The following is a 5,000-nucleotide window of genomic DNA, read 5'->3' as shown; positions in this document are numbered from 1 at the left end:
CGCCGCGCACGGACGGCCGGCGGCGGCGCCCGTGCGCCGGAAAGTCGTCGGGCGCGCGACGGCTCCGTCGGGGACGAACGGTGCCGGGCACGACCGCCGCGAGGCAACGGACTTGTGCGGAGGGGGGCGGAAGGCCCGCCGCGGCGGCGCCAGCCCCCCCTCCCTACCACCCCGACGGGGCATCCGCCCAAAGCCCACCCCAAGCGTTCCAAAGTACCGAGGAGCGTTGCAAACGGGAACCGCCCGGACACGCGTCCCGGTCGCACGGGATGCGCGTCCCGGTCGCACGGGTCGCGCGTCCCGGGAGGGCCGACGGAGGAAGCCGGCGCACGGCCGCCGCGCGGACGGCCGGCGGGGGCGCCCATGCGCCGGGGCCTCGGCGGGCGCGGGCCGGCTCCCTCGGGGACGAACGGTGCCGGGCCCGCCCGCCGCGAGGCGACGGACTTGTGCGGAGTGGAGCGGAAGTCCCGCCGCGGCAGCAGCAGCCCCCCCTCCCTACCACCCCGGCGGGGCATCCGCCCAAGGCCCACCCCAAGCGTTCCAAAGTACCGAGGAGCGTTGCAAACGGGAACGGCCCGGACACGCGTCCCGGTCTCACGGGATGCGCGTCCCGGTCGCACGGGTCGCGCATCCCGGGAGGGCCGACGGAGGAAGCCGGCGCACGGCCGCCGCGCGGACGGCCGGCGGCGGCGCCCATGCGCCGGGGCCTCGGCGGGCGCGTGCCGGCTCCCTCGGGGACGAACGGTGCCGGGCGCGCCCGCCGCGAGGCGACGGACTTGTGCGGAGTGGAGCGGAAGTCCCGCCGCGGCAGCAGCAGCCCCCCCTCCCTACCACCCCGGCGGGGCATCCGCCCAGGGCCCACCCCAAGCGTTCCAAAGTACCGAGGAGCGTTGCAAACGGGAACGGCCCGGACACGCGTCCCGGTCTCACGGGATGCGCGTCCCGGTCGCACGGGTCGCGCATCCCGGGAGGGCCGACGGAGGAAGCCGGCGCACGGCCGCCGCGCGGACGGCCGGCGGCGGCGCCCATGCGCCGGGGCCTCGGCGGGCGCGTGCCGGCTCCCTCGGGGACGAACGGTGCCGGGCGCGCCCGCCGCGAGGCGACGGACTTGTGCGGAGTGGAGCGGAAGTCCCGCCGCGGCAGCAGCCGCCCCCCCTCCCTACCACCCCGGCGGGGCATCCGCCCAAAGCCCACCCCAAGCGTTCCAAAGTACCGAGGAGCGTTGCAAACGGGAACGGCCCGGACACGCGTCCCGGTCGCACGGGATGCGCGTCCCGGTCGCACGGGTCGCGCGTCCCGGGAGGACAGACCGAGCAAGCCGAGGTGCCGCTCACGGCCGCCGCGAGGGACGTACGGCGCCGGCGCCCGCGCCCCGTGGCACGGCCTAGAGCGTGCCCCCCTGCCACCCCATCGGGGCATCGGCGCAAAGCCCACCGCGGGGTAGATAACCGAAGGCAACGAGGGACGGTGGATGCACATATCCGAGCAGTGGCGATAGGGCCGGAGGGAGCACCGACAGGGCCGTGAGATTTTAAAGTACCGAGGGAATTTGCAAACCGGGCCCGCCCCTCCCCCCGTCCATCGCACGCCGATCGGGGGTCCGGCGCCCCGCGGGGGGCTGCCGGCATGCGCTCCCGGTGCAGGCATCGACGAGCCGCCCGCGACCTCCACTCGGGTCCGAGCCCCCAAGCGCGGATGCCGAAACGCGCCGGCCGCGGCAGCCCCACCCCTGCCACCCCATCGGGGCATCGGCGCAAGGCCCACCCTGGGGTAGATAACCGAAGGCAACGAGGGACGGTGGATGCACATATCCGAGCAATAGCGATAGGGCCGGAGCGAAGACCGAGGGGGTCGGGGGGTTTTAATGTTCCGAGGGAAGTTGGAAACGGGGCCCGCCCGGACGCCCGTCCCTCGCACGCCGATCGGGGGTCCCGCACCCCGCGGGGGGCTGCCGGCATGCGCCCCTAGTACAAGCATCGACGAGTCGCCCGCGACCTCCACTCGGATCCGGCGGCGCACGCGCGGATGGCGAAACGCGGCGGCCGCGGCTGCAGCCCCCCTACCACCCCGTTGGCGCGTCGGCGCAAAGCCCACCCCGGGGAGGATAACCGAAGGCGACGAGGGACGATGCATGCACATATCCGAGCAAATACCGAGAGGGTCGGGGGGAAGACCGAGAGGCAAGGGGTGTTTAGAGTACCGAGGGAAGTTGCGAAAGGGGCCCGCCCGGACGCTCGCCGCTCGCAGGCGATCCGGCGGGGCGCACGGAGGGCGCCGCCCATCGCCGGAGCTTGCTCGGTCATCTCTGCCGCACGGACACGTAAGCGCCGCCGCGCAAGGTTTGGCCGGCGGGGCGGATGGTTCGCCGCCGCAGGCCTTTCCCGCAGCCGGAACGTGGGCCCGGCGTTGCGCGCCGGCGGGCCGCGCAATCCGCCGGGGCGCACGGCGGGCGCCGCCCGTCGCCGGGGCTTCGCTCGGTCATCTCGGCCGCACGGACACGTGCGCGCAGCCGCGGAAGGTTCGGCCGGCGGGGCGGACGGTTCGCCGACGCAGGCCTCTCCCGCGGCCGGAACGCGGGACCGGCGTTGCGCGCCGGCGGAAGGCGCGATCCGGCAGGGCGCACGGCGGGCGCCGCCCGGGCTTCGCTCGGTCATCTCGGCCGCACGGACACGTGCGCGCCGCCCATCGCCGGGGCTTCGCTCGGTCATCTCGGCCGCGCCGCCACGTGCGCGCCGCCGCGGAAGGCTTGGCCGGCCGGGCGGACGGTTCGCCGCCGCAGGCCTTTCCCGCAGCATGCGCCCCTTCGCCCGAACGACCGCGGGACTCCGGTACGGCCTAGCCGTCGGCCGCCCGGCTGCAAGCCGTCGGGGCCGCTCGATCCCCGTCGCGTGCCGGCCGCCGCTCGGGCCAGCCGGCCGGCTGCCGCACGTAACCTCTGACCTCATCAGCGGTCGATCCGCACCGCGCTGGTCTTCGGTGCGGACCCGTCGGGGCCGTGCCGCGCCGGCCGTCGCATCCGGTTCCGCAGGCGCCGCCCGGTTGCCTCCCGCCCTCGTGCGCTCGCGCCGGCCGGGCGACGCGGTGCCCGCGGGACTCGGGCATGGTTGAGCCGTCGGCCGCCCGGCGGCATGCCGCCGCCGCTCCGCGCCGCGTGCCGGCTGCGCTCCTCCCCGCGCCCGTCCGCGGGCGGGCCCGCCGCCGCTCGCGCCGGCCGGGCGACGCGGTGCCCGCGGGACTCGGGCATGGTTGAGCCGTCGGCCGCCCGGCGGCATGCCGCCGCCGCTCCGCGCCGCGTGCCGGCTGCGCTCCTCCCCGCGCCCGTCCGCGGGCGGGCCCGCCGCCGCTCGCGCCGGCCGGGCGACGCGGTGCCCGCGGGACTCGGGCCCGGTTGAGCCGACGGCCGCCCGGCGGCATGCCGCCGCCGCTCCGCGCCGCGTGCCGGCTGCGCTCCTCCCCGCGCCCGTCCGTGGGCGGGCCCGCCGCCGCTCGGCCTAGCCCCCCGGCTGCCGCACGTAACCTGCGACCTCGTCGGCGCTGGATGCGCGTCGTGACAGTTTTCGGTAGGGCGCCGCGGAGGCGCCGGGGGCCCATGCGACGGGCCAGGGGGCGAACGGAGGGCTCGGTCAGCCCTAACAGGGGACCGGCGACAAAGGAGCGGTCGCGCAAAGCTTCGTAAGGGACCCAGACGACGGGCCTACCGATCCGAAGCACCGCGCACGGACGCGCAGCGGGCCCACGACGGGCCGACACGGAAGGCCCGCCGCCAAGGCCGCAAAACCGACAAAGGAACCCACGGGGACGCACCAGAGCGGGCAAAGCTTTCACCGAACGGGACGGGACCGAGCCCCCGCAACAGGCGAGGGCGACGGATCCGACCAAGTAAGGCCGATCCCGCTCCACGCACGCGCGGCCGCAGGAACTTCGTGAGGGACGGGACGACCGGCCGACCGAACCGAAGCGCCGCGCACGGCCGCCGCGAGGGCCGGCCGGAGGCATAGACCGAGCGCCGCGCCAGCGGAAGGAGCGTGCCGGCTCCGTCGGGGACCACCTGCGCACGGTCCGTCCGAGCGAGCCGACGGACCGGCGCGGAAGGCCCGGCGCCGAGCCCGCAAAACCGACAAAGGAACCCACAGGGACGCACCAAAGCGGCCCAAGATTTCACCGAGACGGGACCGAGCCCACGCAACATGCGATGGCGACGGATCGGACCAAGTAAGGCCGATCCAACTCCGCGCGCGCGCGGCCGCGAGCACTTCGTGAGGGACAGGAAGACCGGCCGACCGAACCGAAGCGCCGCGCACGGCCGCCACAAGGGCCGGCTGGAGGCGTAGACCGAGAGCCGCACCAGCGGAAGGAGCGTGCCGGCTCCGTCGTGGGCCAACTCCGCGGGGCCCATCCGAGCGAGCCGACTGGCCGGCGCGGAAGGCCCGGCCGAACCCGCAAAACCGACAAAGGAACCCACAGGGACGCACCAGAGCGGACAAAGATTTCACCGAACAGGACGGGACCGAGCCCACGGAACATGCGAGGGCGAAGGATCGGACCAAGTAAGGCCGATCCAACTCCGCGCGCGCGCGGCCGCGAACACTTCATGAGGGACGGGAAGACCGGCCGACCGATCCGAAGCACCGCGCACGGCCGCCGCAAGGGCCGACCGAAGGAATAGACCGAGCGCCGCACCAGCGGAAGGAGCGTGCCGGCTCCGTCGTGGGCCAACTCCGCGGGGCCCATCCGAGCGAGCCGACGGGCCGGCACGGAAGGCCCGGCCGAACCCGCAAAACCGACAAAGGAACCCACAGGGACGCACCAGAGCGGACAAAGATTTCACCGAACGGGACGGGACCGAGCCCACGCAACATGCGAGGGCGAAGGATCGGACCAAGTAAGGCCGATCCAACTCCGCGCGCGCGCGGCCGCGAAAACTTCGTCAGGGACGGGACGACGGGCCGACCGATCCGAAGCGCCGTGCACGGCCGCCGCAACGGCCGGCCGGAGGCGTA

Source organism: Phoenix dactylifera, chromosome 10, assembly GCF_051530095.1.
Source record: "Phoenix dactylifera cultivar Ajwa chromosome 10, Ajwa_hap1_PhDact_Kaust_v1.1, whole genome shotgun sequence".
NCBI lineage: Eukaryota > Viridiplantae > Streptophyta > Magnoliopsida > Arecales > Arecaceae > Phoenix > Phoenix dactylifera.
The sequence above is the reverse complement of the archived record's forward strand: the minus strand, read 5'-3'. Positions refer to the sequence as shown.